This window comes from Ailuropoda melanoleuca, chromosome 11, assembly GCF_002007445.2.
Source record: "Ailuropoda melanoleuca isolate Jingjing chromosome 11, ASM200744v2, whole genome shotgun sequence".
NCBI classification, from domain to species: domain Eukaryota; kingdom Metazoa; phylum Chordata; class Mammalia; order Carnivora; family Ursidae; genus Ailuropoda; species Ailuropoda melanoleuca.
The window spans coordinates 107,431,592-107,447,187 of NC_048228.1; the positions used below are offsets into that span (position 1 = coordinate 107,431,592).

The 15,596-nt window shown below is 58.6% G+C and overlaps 1 long non-coding RNA gene across 1 annotated transcript; it reads left to right on the plus strand.

Annotated features, from left to right (window-relative positions):
• Positions 1-3,311: 3,311 nt before the first annotated feature.
• On the plus strand, positions 3,312-14,895 carry LOC109489205. The gene is made up of 3 exons (XR_002142158.2): positions 3,312-3,459; positions 6,543-7,174; positions 13,991-14,895. It is a non-coding gene; the product is annotated as an uncharacterized LOC109489205 (long non-coding RNA).
• The last annotated feature ends 701 nt before the right edge of the window (positions 14,896-15,596 follow it).

The following is a 15,596-nucleotide window of genomic DNA, read 5'->3' on the forward strand; positions in this document are numbered from 1 at the left end:
GGAAGGCTCAGGGCCCCTGGCTTGACCCTGGTGAGCTGACGGGACTTGGGCCAAAAGGGTCCCAAGGGGACTGTGAGGAGGGATGCTGCCCAGCGGGGGGGGGGGGCGTCCTAACGAGAACCAGAGAGAGAACTGGCAGCCCAGCCCTTCCTGGCGGGAGTCCCTCAGATCCCAGAATGCTGCAGTCCCCGGGCCCCAGCCAAGGGAGCTGCAGTTTGCATCATACAAGCCTGGGGCCTCTCCAGGCAGAGCCTCTGGGGGTCTGTCATGAGCATTTGAGCCATCCAAGGACCCCCCAGCTTTCTGGAAGACAGTTCTGCAGCAAATATGAGTACCTACTATGTGCTAGGTGTTTGTCAAACCACATCTGGTCGCTGCTTTAATTTCCAAAGTAGCCCTCTTCTCTGCATTTTACAGATGGGGAAACTGAGCCCCAGAGGACCAAGCCCTTAACCTCGATTTATACAACTGTGAAGCCAGCCCTGTGGTGTTATCCTTCTGACCTGTGCTTGTAGCTGAGACAGTCCCACTTCGGCCCAAGGCAGGTGGGAGGAGGGCACAGTCTGTTCCCCCCAGAGGGTCACCCACAGCATGAGAAGCCTCTGGGGCCTGGGTGTCCCCACTCTACCCCGAGGTGGGAGGATGCGTACGGTCAGCTCTTGCCAGCCGGGAGGGCTGTGGAGACCAGGGAGGGGCTGATGCAGGGGCAGCCGGGGCAGGTGTGTGCTGGGAAGAGCTCCAGCCCCAGTGGGCGGATGGGAAGCTGCAGGTGCCCTGTGCGGGGCTGATCCTGCTGGAAGCTCCCCGTGGCAAGTCAGCTGGTGCCAGGCACAGCCCTTGCTGTCCCTCAGCCAGCGTCCACAGCCCACAGAGCTAACGGGCAAGATTCCTGACAACAGTGAGCTGATGGCATTTTTCATTACCCTCCCGTGGCTCCACGCTTGATGGGCTTGAGGAGAAAACAAAGCCATGATTGACTCCTTGGATTATTTCAGGATGTGCAGTCCGGCCTCCGTGACCGTAAGAAAAACCAAGACGGGCCTTTTTTTGTTTTGTTTTGTTTTCCAATTTGAAGGACACAAGAGTGAGGGCCAAATCAGACTGTTCGACAATGAACTTATTTTTATTTTTATTCTTCAACAGGTAATACAAGAAGGACAGGTCATTCATTCATAAAGAATTAACAATCAGAATGGCTTTGGACTTGACAATGGCTATTCTCACAATGAGGTAATGGAGCAATTCCCGCACGGTTGGCTTTTGCCCACCCTTTTCTGTAGGAAAATGCTTTCCAAACAAGAATTCTACGCAGTGCTATAGACTGCATGTTTGTGCCCGACCCCCAGGGTCATATGCGGAAACCCTAATCCTCAATGTGATGGCATTAGGAGGTGGGGCCTTCGGGGGGTACTTAGGTCATGAGGGGGGAGCGCCATGAATGGGAACAGTACCCTTACAAAAGAGACCCCAGAGAGCTCCCTCACCCCCCATACCTTTTGAGAAACAGGGAGAAGGCACCATCTATGAATCAGGAAGCAGGTCCTTACTAGACACTGAATCTGCCGGTACATTGATCCTGGATTTCCAGCCTTCAGAGCCATGAAAAATAAGTTCCTATTGTCTGTAAGGCCTCTCAGTCTGGGTACTGAAATACCCAGCCAAACTACCAACCAAGTGTGAGGACAGGATGGGGCATTTTCAGACAGTTGAGATCACAAATGTTTGCTTCCCCTGCACCCTAATTAGATAAGTCAAGCAGAGAAAGACAATTATCATATGGTTTCATTCATATGTGGAGCATAAGGAACAGCACAGAAGACCTCAGGGGAAGGGATGGAAAACTGAAGGGGGAGAAATCAGAGAGGGAGATGAACCATGAAAGACTCTAGACTCCAGGAAATAATCTGGGTTTTGGAGGGGAGGGAGGTGGACGGATGGGGTAGCGAGGCGATGGGCATTAAGGAGGGACGTGTGGGGATGAGCACTGAGTGTTATATGCAACTAATGAATCATTGAACACTGCATCAAAAACTAATGATGTGCAATACAGTGGCTAACTGAACATAATAAAAAAAATTAAACATAAAAAAATTAAAAAAAAAAAAGCATCAAACTTTACATCAGAATCAGGGGATGTACTGTATGGTGATTAACATAATATAATAAAATAAAATTAATTATAAAAAAAAAAAGAAATAAGCACATTAATTAAAAAAAAAATAAAATAACACAGCAGGTGATAACTGTAGGAGAAAAAAGGAAAGGCAGGTAAAGTGATCATAGTATATGACNAAGTTTGTTGTTGAATTAGAAATAAGCACATTAATTTAAAAAAACATAAAATAACACAGCAGGTGATAACTGTAGGAGAAAAAAGGAAAGGCAGGTAAAGTGATCATAGTATATGACCTGGCTCTGCTGTGAGTTCCATTTATATGATCACGTGACTCTAGCTCCAACCACACTCTCTGTGATGGGGGGATGACGGGAAGGAGGTGCGTGGGGCGGGGGCAAGGATTAAGAGAAAGCTAGTGCCTCTCTTCCATAAAGGAAGTCAATAGTATTGACTAAGCTGAAAACGCTAGAATCAGCAGCACAAGAAGGCTATTTAGGAATACAGACATAAATACCAAAAGAATTAGTTAAAAAAAAAAAAAAGGAATCAGTTGCCTCTGGGGAAGAAGAGTTGGAGAGGGTAGGTGGAGGGCAGGGGACTGCTGGTTTTTATAACAGGCCTTGGGAATGATCTAACTCCTAGATCACAAGCACATGCAACCTTGATTTAAAGTGTGGCTGAACGAAAGTGTTTCTGTAGGCCATGGAAAAAGTATAGCTTGGACGGTGGCCCAAGGGGAGTGTGCCCCAGGAAGGGGATGGAGACCTGTCCTGGCCAGAGAGGCAGGGAAGAGGGGGAGGCATGAGATCTCATGGCCACAGGCTCCTGGTGGAAGGAAATAGAGTTCAGTGCCCAGCAGGTGAGTCTGGGGGTCCCCACTGTGTGGTGTTGTGTCCACCTTCCCATCGTTGCACGTTGCGCGGGAGGAAGGCACTTGGCCTCACGCCCTGAGATGAGCAGGGAAGTCACAGCAGCAAAGGCCATGTGGATGTGGGGCAAGTACCGGCACCTTACGCTTGCCTCCTCTTAGGTCCTTAGACACAGCCCTAGGGACCACCCAGTGCTTCGTGCTGTGAGCCCGTGTGGGCGGCCCTCCTGCCATCCTGGAGCTTCGTCTGCCTGCTTCCGCCACCAGATGGAGAGCCAACACGAATTTTTTCCCATTTGAGGGACAACGAGTGAGGCCAACGCTCATTTACATTCTGAGAAAAATACCACGTCTGGTCCGTCTGCCCCCAGTGTGGGAGCAAACAACTCCTCGCTCGGGGGAGAGGAGATCTGGGCCCACCCTCGCAGGCCCCATCCGTCCTTTGTGCTTTGGGCCGGTTCTTTCCAGATTCCTGGTGAGTACTGCAAGCTGACAACAGCCATCCATGCTTTGCTTTCTCCCTGCGCGCCCCACGCTGACATAGAGGGTTCGGTCTGCCAATCCCTAAATCTGCCCCGAGCCTGGCGTGCCCGAGCGCCCCGGGCAGTGACATGGGTGGGGCTGGCTCAGGGGCCCCTGTGCTTGGCCCTGTGCCGGTCCTTGCTGCTCAGAGCTTGGGCCGCAGAGGGCAGCTTTGGTGTCCCCGAGACGTAGGGGTGGGGTGAGCCGCACTGACTTGGGGTCTGCATTCAGTAGCTACGGGGGGGCGGTTATAGTTCAGGGCACCACGGCTGACAGGACTGAATTCCCACCCCAGGCACACGAGGTTAGGGGAGCCAGTGAGTAAGGGGAGGCTCAGCGAGGTTGAGTGACTGGCCCCGCGTGAGCCCAGGCATGAGTACACACTCCGACCTCAAACCTGGAGCGGGCTGCAGGGGCTCAGGCGGGCTGCCATCTCCAGTCTGGACACAGCCTCTAAGGACATGCAAGGGATACACTGTCTGGGCCTCAGTTTCCCTCAGCCGGCAAGTGGAAAGAACATCTAATTCTGCACACTGTGATGAGCCCCCACTCTGTTGTGGGCAGACCGAGCTGAGCCTACCGGGGGTCAGAGCCAGCCCTGCCCGGGGCCGTGGGGAAGACAGGTGGGGGGCAGGCAAGGGCAGAAGGCAGTGTGGATGCCAGAGCCCAGTGCCACCTCTGCTGGCTGTGTGACCTCGGGCAAGCTACCTGCCCTCTCTGTGCTTGGGGTTTCCTTTTCCGGGAATGAGAGTGTAGCTGGGGGTGAAGGACATGCTATCTGCTGGGAGTCTATGACGGGGCCTGTTCCAGGGGGAGCACTCTAGATTTGTTTGTTGAACAGACATCAGAGAAAACAGAGCGCTAGGCCATTTTCAGCTGGAGGGAGAAGGAGAAAGGGGTGGGGAAGGGGGCCCAGGGGAGGCTTCCCAGAGGACACTCCAGGCCGAGGCCACGGGGAAAGAAGGAGCAGGGCCAAGGGCCCGGTGGGGAGGAAGCAGACCAGGGGGCCCTCAGGATGGGGTGCCCAGCACACAGCTGGTCCCAGCAGGAGGGGTGTGGGAGAGATGCGGGAAGGCAGGGCCTGCTGGACCACCCCCCGCCCCACCTGCTGGACGAGATGGACGAGATGCCAGGTCCTCCACGTCTGAAATGATGCCAGAACCTTGAGGAGGTGTTTCCAACCAGCTTATGTTGTCTTCTAGAAAGAACCGTGGGAAGGACGTAGCCGAGAAGTGAAGCCAGGCTTGGGCTCTGGCCGCTGAGGCCTCCAGCCTCAGGCTCAGCGCATGGGCAGGATCCCAGGCCGCTGCGGATACAGAACGTTCCTCCCAGCACCCATTCCTTACAGACCACCTCCTTCGCACGGGCATCCCGTCCTCAGGGATCAGCCCCTCAGACCCACCCTCACAGCGGTGAGGACCCATGCACAGATGTCCACGTGGACGTGGCCGCAGCTTCGGGACAAAGGGCTGGGGCTGCAGCCCATGAAGCCCCAAGCAGAGAGGAAGTGCGGGAGCCAGTGCAGCCGATGGCACCTCACCTGCTGACCCTGAAAGACTCCTGGGGGCTCCAGGAAGCAGGTGCCCAGGACGGGGGGACGGGCACGGCTGCGGGAGAAGAGCGGCCACGCTGGACCCCGGGGGGAGGCTTCCTGCGTGCAGGCCAGGCTGCCCTCCCACAGCTGCCTGGTGGGGCTGCGTCTGCCTTCCACGGGTGGGAAGCCAGACCAGCGACCTGTCACTTGTTCTGGCTCACGAGGCTTATACACGGCAGAGCGGGGCTCTGGGTCAGGCCCAGCGAGGGCCTTGCCCACTGCCTCCCTGCCACCTTCACAGTCAAACCTGTGCCTGGGGCCTCTGCCCTGGGGACTAACCCGCACCCGTCCACTGACCACAGCTGTCACTCCTTTCTCCTGGCATGCTGAGCAACCTGCCAGCAAGTACTAAAGGGGCCCTCCACAACATCTAGAACGTTTCACCTCCCCTGCTGCCCGAGCCACCAGCAGCTGCTGGGTCTCTGCGGGAGCCTCTGGCCGTCTCCCTGCATCTGCCCTCGCTGCCCTTGGCCTGACCCTGCTCGTCTCCACTTTCCCCGCAGTGCTACGCTGTCTGGTATTTCACGTATGTGCTCATTGCTTCTCATTGCTGTGTGTCGTCCGAATCTACCTCTCCCACGGGGCCGGCAGCACGCAGGGGCAGGGCCGTCGGCTTTGCTCCCTGGACACCCACATCCTAGAGCCGCCAGAGACACGGCAGACGCAGGGCGGGGGGCCAGCCTGAGGGGTGCTCTGATGGGGCAAGCACGGAGCAGGAGTGCTGACCCAGGGGCTCAGGAGGGCTCCCTGGAAGAGGTGTGGCTGGGCTGAGTCGGCCTGGGGGTGCACATTCAGAAACCGTTCGCTGCAGTGACTCGCACCCGCGTGGGCTGTCAGGGTGTCTTCCCTCCCACTGTTGGGATGAAGCTTTAAAGAAACATTTGCAGAGGGCAGAGGCCCTGGAGATGCACGGTTGTGCCCCAGGAACCAGCAGGTCCCTGACCATTAAGGCCTGCACGCAGCAAGTAGTAACTGGATCCTTGTCATCTGCACGCAAGGCTCTGGAGACCCAGAGGGGAACCACAGAGCCGTGGCCCAGCCCACATCCACGAGGGAGCATGTCCGTGGACCAGAAGCGGATGGGTCACACAGATGGCTGAGAAGCAGGGAGTGAGGGTTGGTTGGGAACAGACCCCACAAGGGGAGCTGCAGGGAGGACAATGAGGGAACAGTGTTGGAGGTAGGGGGAACTGCCTGTGCAGAGTCTCTGAGCAGGAGGGCCCAGCTGCCCCTCTGTTCTCCAAGGGGCCGGATGGGATCGTGGGTGGACGGTACTTGGCCCCTCACACAACGACTTCAGCCAGAATGGACAGAGCTCTTTTCAGCTGACGCTGGCTAGCACAGCTGTTCATGTTGTTCACGGATCCGACAGCAGCCTGGCAAGCGTGCCACTGAAATCCCATTTCGTTGTTTGGGTTTTGATTTGTGTTTTTCTTTTCAAGGAAAAACAGCTGCGAGGCCAAGAGAGAATGGATATTTTGGAGCAACTTCTGATGCCACAAGCCCAACTTCTAAACTTGGGGCCAGGTCCCAAAACAACCCCTCTGGCAGGACTGGCTACAGCGATCCCACGCACAGGCTGAACTGAGCTGACCTACCCAGTGGTCACAATCAGGGTGCAACCCTGACCTTCGGGCCTCAGACTCAGGCCAGCATGGCATCTACCCTCCTCCATCTTCCTATGACGGGAGCACTCCCGGCAGGTGGAGCCCCCAGACCAGCTCGCTCAGTGTCCCCATCTACTCGCTCACCAGGCCAGCCTGAGCCCGGGGCCTGTGTGGCACAGCCTACAGCTGTCCCACCTGAGCGTGTGCTTGGCGTGGGGCCGTCCTCCGTGTTCCCAGAGCCCCGGACAGGACCCCCCTCCTGCTGTGAGCCCAGCAAGAGCAGCAGCCGTGACATCATCCACTGAATATCTAACACGAGCCGGGCCCGCCATCTCCTCGATTACTGAAGGAGTCCTGCCGTGTAGCTGATGCCATCCCATTTCACAGATGAGGAAACTGAGGTGCCCCAAGTTTGCATCACAGGCCTGAGACCCAGAGTGAGGACCAGGGGCTCTGGACACCAGCACGTGAGTTCTCTTCCCTCCGATACCAACACTTGGCTTAGAAAAGGGCCGGAGGCAGTGGGGTGTGAGGAAGGTTCCCGGACTGGAGGCCTGAGGATGGGATTCCAGGCCAGGCTGGGCTCTGAGTCAGGGCAGCCTGGGGAGGCCTATGATGGGCAGGCCAGCCCCCCGCCCCCTCGTCTCCCAGGGCAGGGTCTAGGGTCCCCACGTGCCTCTTTCTAACGCCACGTGGAGAAAGAAGGGGCTAGAGTGGGCTGGAGGACAGAGGCAGGGCAGATCCCAGAGTGAAGGCCCGATCTAAGGCTGGCCGTGGGCAGGCTAGGCAGCCGGGGCTGTGGGCCGAAGGGGGCAGTGGGGTGTCTAGTGCCAGACTGGGAGGGGACACAGGGAGGCTCCTGGACACCAGCCGGTGACGGGACCTGAAGGCCAGTCTGAGGAGCTGCTACTTGACCCCCAGAGCAGCAGGAAGCACGGAGGCTGCAGCAGCTGTGGGAGGCCTGGATGCTGGCTCGGAGGGGAGCAGTGGGGGGGCACAGAGAGGAGCACCCCACCTGAGCCTTGACAGGGCCAGACCCCAGGGCACCAAGGGTCCCCCAGGGAGTCCAGCTGGGGGTCCCAAGGATGTGCCCTTCCCTGGGGAGGAGAGGCCGGGATAAGCTCCATTCTTCAGGACCCGGTCTGGGAAGACAGGAACCCGGGGCCCCTGGCACTGCCCAACGCTCTCACACGGCCGGAGGCCCTTCCTCCGAGAGTCAGTCATGAGGAGCAGAGAATAAAACTGCCTTTGAGGCTGGCTCGTCTGAGGGGAGAGCTGTCCCTGCTGCCAGGAATCACACATGCCACCAAACCCGTGGGGGGTCTCTTTGCAGCCATGAAATGAAAAGAGAGCCCAGCACTGGGGGTGAGCTGGCAGCGGCGTCCCCAGGCCTTGGTGTGGACTGTGTCAATTGGGTAATGAGTTCAAAAAGGAAACTTCTATCAGCCATTAAACAACAAAAATGTTCATGGACCAGAACCCAGAAATTCTGCTTCTGGGAACGTATCCTAAAGCAATAACCCCTTAGTAGTGGGGAGAGAAGGACACGCGCGGTCGCTCGGTCACTCTCTCCGTGGGCGCGGAATCCGAAAGCCGTCTTCAGTGCAGCCCCGGGGAAGCACGAACGAAGGGTCCGGCTTGCCTGACGGGATAGTCCGCAGTCTTCCCAAGGTCGGCGGAGACACTTAGAGTCCAACGGGAATGGAAGAAACACGAGAAGGGCCTGAGCGCCGGAGTGCGGGTCTGAACAGAAGACCCGCTCCAGGAAGAGGGTCTGCGGTAGAACTTCCCCTCCCTCTCGAGACGCTTGTCTGGGGTCCTGTGCTGATTCCTCTCTCTGATCGTAGAATCACCTAGAATCTTTTACACTGCTTTTATGGCTTTCACCAAGGGAAATGCTCTCAGCTGGAAGGTCTATGACAGTTTGAGTTTGAACCACTTGTTTAGGAGCAGGGAAACTGAGGCACGGCCAGGAAGGGTGCCCGAGGCTCCATGGCAGAAGGGAAGGCTGAGGCCTCCTAACGCACAAGGGCAGCCCCACCCCAGGGTCTACCTCGAGCCCCTGGCTGGGCCCGGAGCTGGGGGGTTCCAGGAAGGACACAACCCTACCCCAGGGGGTACCTCGCAGCAGGGCGAGACATTTCTCCACCCACCGGAGAGGATGAAGTGTTGAGATGAGGGCCAGATGTGCAGGTGTGTGGGTTTGTGGGGGTGCGATTGGCGCGGCCGCTCCGAGACCCTCGGGCAGGATGCACTCAGCCCCTGCAGCCACAGTGCCCCCACCGGCCACTCGGGGTGAGCGCCCCGCACACACACGCCGGGTTCACCCAGAGACCTGACGGCTTCAGAGCAGCTGTGCTCGCAGTGCATGGATGCACACGGCCGGGCACCCACCCGCGGGGCACGGGTAAACCGAGGTACAGCCACGTGGTGGAAAGGGCAGGGCGGGACATGGACGATCTACAGCCACACGGGTCAGCAGATGCGTCACAGAGGGAACGAAGCCAGACACAGAAAGCCACATCTATATGGAGGCGGAAACCGGCAAACTGATTCTACGCCGAGTGGCCACCTTGAGCGGCCCAGTGAGGCGGGGGTGGGGGCCGCAGGGAGGGGAGAAAACAAGCCCGGGTTCTGCTCACATGGCCTGGGCAGTATGAGCCATGGGGAGGCTGCCCAGCTCGGGGCACCCCACTGCATGGCGGTCCCACTTAGAGAGAGAGCCAAAAGCAGGCTGCGGAGAGGGCCAGGGTGCTGTGCACTGTGGTCCAGGGACCAACGCTGTGCTCTTCCCCTCATCCTCTGGGCTCCCTGTCTCCTCAGGACCCCTGCTGAAGGGGGCAGGGCCTTCTGCGCTCAGACCACTGTCTGCTCTGCTGGGCCCTTCCAGGAGGGCCTGAGGGGTCGGGTCGGCTGAGGTGGCCAGGAGCATTCTGCTCTCCCATCATGGTTAGCTTCCTGTGGGCTAAGAGGTCACAGAAGAAATGGGGGGCTGAGGACTGAGAGGGAGGAGCCCAGCAGCCAGAGGCCATGAGGCAGCCCCTGGGAGGGGCACAGCGGAGAGCTGATAGGCTGTGGGGGGCCAGCCACGGCCATATCTCTTAGGCCAAAGCAGCACGGCGAGCAGCCCCTACAGGGCTCCCACCCACAAGGACCCCCACGCACCGCTTAGAGATGTGTTCCAACGCTCGGCACACAGAGGGCTTTGAGGATAGCAATGGAGTTCACGGCAGAAACGGGGTCAGCCGCAGGGAGAGAAGCCTGTGGCGGCAGAGTTCCCTCCCCATGCTCCCCGAACCCCCCTGCACCCCACAGCAGGGCTTGACGAGGCCTGTGTCAGAGTCAGCCCGTGCCCCCACCTCTCCCCTCCTGGCAGCCAGACCCAGCCCACGCTGACCTGGAGCACAGGGGAGGTGATGGAGCTTGAAACCAGCTTGAGATTAAACAATGATCGTGGGATGACTTCCGGCACCTGAAGGCAAAAGTCATGAATGCAGCCCGGTGCTCGAGTTGGGGAAGGGAGGCTCCCGGAGGCCTCTGACAGCAGAGACAAACAGCCGCCTGCCCCGGACCCACTGCGTCCACTCCCTCCCACCCTCCACCCACTTCCTCCCACCCTCCACCCACTCCCTCCCACTCTCCACCCACTCCCTCCCACAGGCCTTGGCAAATCTCCCGGATCTCCCACCATTTGCAGATGGGGGAAACTGAGGCGGGAACTCATGTTGGACCCCACAGCAAGGAGCTGGGCCCAGTGTCCTTCAGCTAACACGGAGGTTCCAATGGCAAGCGTTCGAGGCCACGCTTCCCCCAGCCAAGTACAGTGTGGGCAGGGACCGGGCAGCATGGATGTCACAGCCTGGACACCTGCTGAGGTCGGCAGGCAGAAGGGATGGCTGATGACCGGCGAGAAGCAGGAAGGTCCTCTGGATTTGGCTGCCTGGGTGGCCTTGGGTCTGCAGTGCAGTGCCGTAGATGGACGGGTAGTCAAGTGCAGGCATGGAGAAGCTGGCCCCTTACAGGGGAGGCCGGGGAGGCCGGAGCCTGTGCTGGTCTGCCAGGAATGCGACAGGGACAGAAAACCCACCATGCAGTGGCTTCAGCAGGGGGTCTGTCCTGGCACTAAGCAGCCTGGGATTCACAGAGTCATTCCAGGCCCCTCCTGCTGTTACTGGTTTTCCCATCACTGTCCCTGGCATCCCCACCGTCTCCCAGGTAGGCAGGGAGGGGAGGGCCAATGTGCTTCCCAGAATCAATCACTTCCTTAAAACCTTCCCAGAAACCCCAACCCCAACTGCTTCCACCCACTGCCCAGACCTAGGAGACACGGCGCCCCAGTTTCCTGGGGCCACCATAACAAAGAACCACACACTGCCATCTTCTCTCACACGGTCCAGAGGCCAGAAGTCTGAGATCCGGGTGTGGGCAGGGCGTGTTCTCCTCCCTCCTGGGCAGGTAGCTGTCCTCTCCCCGTGTCCTCACATGTGGTCCTACTGTGCGTGTCCATGTCCTAATCTCCCCTTTTTATAAGGACACTGCAGGATCGAATCAGGGCCCTGGTGACCTCAGTTTACCTTAGTCACCTCTTTAAAAACTCCGTCTCCAAATACGTCACCCCTGAAGTCACAGGGGTTGGGGGACACAGCTCAGCCATCGCGCATGGCCACCGCAGCCTTTCAGTGCCCGCCCGAGGCTGCTCAAACCAAACCTTCAGAGCCCGCTGTCTGTGTCGCCCTCTGTTCTCGAGGCTTTTTATTTCCTTGTTTAGTCTCAGGTGTCGGCAGCAACGTGCTGACCTCACCGGAAAATACACTGGTCTGCTTCTGCCCTGGTGGAAAGTCTGTGCAAAGGGACCAGGTCCTGAAATTCCCTCGTCTCCCTTCACTGGGGGGCCTGAGCCAGCTGGAGCGTCTGAACCCCACTGCCTGCACGGAGCACCCACCATGGCCCCAGCAGGGCGACAGGCGCCTGGCACGCAGAGCAAGGCTGAGTGGCTTCCCAGGGGGTCCCGGATACTGAGTGGACGCTCTGCGCTGGTGGCAGGAAGGGAGGTCCAGGTGCGGGAGCAGCTGTGCCAAGACCTAGCTGTCTGCAGAGGGGCTGCGGGCAGCAGCGGTAGGAAAGCCGGAAGTTCAGGCTCTTGCCCCAGGGCAGGGGGCGCCCTGGAAGCCTCTGGGGTGGGACAGGGTTAAGGTTGTGTTGGACTGAGCCCTGGAGAGACTCGGAGGAGGGATGGGCTCTGAACAGAGGGGCAGTGGTGACTGGAGGTGCGGATCTGGGACTGAGGGCACTCAGGAAGAAGTGACAGCAGCTGAGAGAGCAGGGATGCAGGAAGGACACGCCCGCACATCTGGCATGAGCAAAGAGATAGTCATCCTTGCTCCGTGGATGTGCGGGTGCTGGGTAAATGGGAGGGAGAGGCCAGGGGAGGGGGGGGTGCTAGGTGGTGTGGGAGGGGCTGATGGCTGTGGGTCTGGGCGGATGTGGGAGGGGATGGAAGAAGATGGGGGGGATGGAGTCTGGGAATGGCTGGGTGGATGAAGGGGGTGGATCTGGATGGACGTAGGCGGAGTTGAATGAAGGTTGGGGAGGGGCCGAGTGGATAAGGAGGGATGGGACAGGGTGGATGAGGGGAGTGGGGCTGGCTGGCGGATGTGGGAGGGGCTAGTAGATGTGGGAGGAGCTGAGTGGATGTGGGAGGGGCTGGTGGATGTGGGGGAGGGGCTGGTGGATATGGGAGGGACTAGTGGATGTGGGAGGAGCTGACTGTGGGAGGGGCTGGGGATGTGGGAGGAGCTGGGTGGGTGGGGCTAGTGGATGTGGGAGGAGCTGAGTGGGTGTGGGAGGGGCTGGTGGATGTAGGAGGAGCTGAGTGGATATGGGAGGGGCGAGTGGATATGGGAGGGGCTGGGGATGTGGGTCCTGATGGATGCTGGCTGCAACAGCCTCTCATGCCTCCCGGAGCTCATATACAACCGGTAGTTTTCAAGGTGGCCCCGGGAAGCATGGTACCTGGCCGGAGGCCGGCATCTGTGGAAACCACTGTGGTCCTGGGGCACAGCAGGGAAAGGAAATGATCCCTACTTGGCAGCCGGTGAAGGAGGCACTTCTCCAGCCTGGCTGCGGGAAGACAGGGAGCAAACACAGATCAGACGCCTGTCTGATGCCAGCAGGTGGGCAAGACGCCCGCCCTGCTTCCCTCCTGTCCCCACAAAGGGCTGTGTGTCCCCCTGGCTGGGCGGGTGTCACGGCTTTCTGAGCAAAGCGATGTCTCGGCTGCCTGAGCCGCGTGGGGCAGACAGGCAGGGGTGGGGCCGGGCTCCATCCGCAGAGCTGTCATCCCCATCATCACAGTCACTGTGGCTGCAGACAGGAAGTAGGGAGGGGTGCAGAGGTGAGGCTTTTGTGGCCTCCTGTCCCCGAGTGCCCTGTCCCAGCACTGCCTGCCCTCTCTGGGAGGAGGGTTTGCCTGGCTGTAAACCCAGGTCCTCGCACCCCCCACAGCTCACCTGACTGCAGGTGAGTGAGCGCACCTGGGGGCCACCAACTGGACGCCCTGTTCTTCAGGGGCCCTATGAGGACTGGATATCCCAAAGTCTCGTGCTTTCTATTCTGTAACAGCGTCTTCCACAAATCTTTAACACCCCCTGCCCACCCCCAAACCCTCCAGAAAGAACCACCAGCTCGTGTTCTGTGGCCCCTGGTACGTCCCGGTATCTCCATGGACTTCAGAAATGTGGCTGGAAGGGCCTGGGGCGGGGGGAGGGAATGAACCTTCTAGAGAGAAGAGCTTTCCACAGAGAACTCAGATGAACACAAGGCAGCAATTGTCCTTTTGCTCTTTCTGGCACACGGGGCTCCCGGTGCCACCTCCGGACTAGGAGAACGTCTGCCCCGAGGGGCCCTGGGCCATGGGAGCCCCTCCCAAGGGGACTGTGGGGGCACCTGGGGCTGCAGGCTGGTCACTCAGGCTCTCCAAATATCAGTGTCGTCATCTGGAGAATGGGGACGGTCCCTACTTCCTGGACTGGGTGACGTGCGGGTGGTGAACAGCCGGCAGCCCAGTGCGCTCTGGAGCAGGGGGACCTGAGTTTGCACCCAGCTCCTGACCCTGGGCTGCTGCCTGACTCAGGGCCCACTTCCTCGCTCTGACGCCGGCTGTGCGGCAGGTGCCGAGTGGACGCTGATTCTCCATCCAGCCCGCCTCCCTGTGGACGTCCACATTGTCCAGTGTCCACAGGCCCCATGTCTTCCCCGACACGCATCTCCCTTTATTTCCCTAGCTTTTCCCCTCTGGGCAGCTGAACCGGAAGCCAGAATCCACGTCCCTGCGTGCCTGTACCCCACAGCCAGAGGGACACTGGGCCAGCCCCCAAGCCACTCAGTGCCTCGGTTTCCTTATCTGAAATGGGTAGAACTGTCCAGCCATTGGTTGGACCCACAGAGATCACACAAGGAATGAATGTTTGTGCCCTGGCTTGCTCAGGCTTCCAGACCCACAGAACAGAACCCGAACAACAGAAACTTCTCTCCTCATGCTCCTGGAGGCTGGAAGTCCGAGCTCCAGGCGTGAGCAGGTTGGTTTCCCCCGAGGCTTCTCTGTCTGGCGTGTGGACGGCTGTCCTCACCCCAAGTCCTCACGTGGCTGTTCCTCTGCATGTCTCTGTCCCAGTCTCCTCTTCTTGCAGGGACACCTGTCGCTCTGGATCAGGACCCCCACCCAGGACTTCATTTTACTGTCATCGCCTCTGTAAAGGCCCCACCTGCAAATATGGTCACATTTTGAGGTGCTGGCAGTGAGGGCTTCGCATATGGATTTGGGGGAAACAGTTCCGACGTAACACCGTGTGGCTGTTCCTTCGGGGAAGGAGGACATAAAAGCTGAGATTGGAAGCACTATGCCACAAGAGAAGACCTGGGACTTTTTGGAGTCCTTGCCGAGCTCCCCTCCTCCACCCCTTCCTGGAGCTGCTCATCCGCAGGTCCCCTCCTGCACGTGTCACCATGGAAGGCCAGCACGCTGCGCCACGTGATGAAGGCCAAGCCTGGGCGACTGCAGCTTCCTCGGCCCGTTGTGACGTTTGTGCTCACAAAGCCTTTATCCCGCGTTCGGTCATACTGTGTGTGACATTCTATATGGACTAGACACACGTGCCTTAAAACAATCCCCAGTCACTGAACCTGGCGAGTGAGCATTGCTGGAAATATTTGTTCATGTAACAGGACTGGCTCATGCTTTTTTCCTTGTGATGATTTTTAAAGAATTTCAACGGCAATGATATTGCAAAATGAAAAATGGATCTCTCACTGGCCCCCGAGCTCTGTCTAGTCTTACCGCTCCACGTTAGTTTGGAGGCTGTCCACATGGTGTGCCTGCTAGACATGGGACTCTAGCCATCCTCAGGGCGAAGGATGCGTCTGATCCCTCTGCTCACTGCTCCCTCCACCCAGCACCGCACAGGCGGGGCCCTAGAAGGGGCTCAACACGACTCCTGTCCCTGGTCACAGGGGTGCAGAGGGGAGGCAGGCCCACCGCGGGGGGGGGGTGAGGGGGCTAACCAGGAGCTGCAGCCAGCAGTGGAGCTGGAAGGGTCCCAGGGGCGGGAAGGGAGCTAACATCAGGGTTGAGGCAACAGCACAAGCCCAGCGTGGTGACAGGAAAAACAATGTCTCACATGGTGAGCAGCCCCACTTGATGGAGTTACGAGACCATAGCTCTCAAAGCTGTCACTAAGGAACGTGGGGCCAAAATGGTCCTCCTTCCCTCTGCAATATCTAGACCCACCCAAACCTTTCCTTTACTCATTCATTTATTCATTTCTTCACATGTATTTGCTCATTTATCTTTTTCATTTAACTCACTCATTCATCTGTCCATCCATCCCCCCA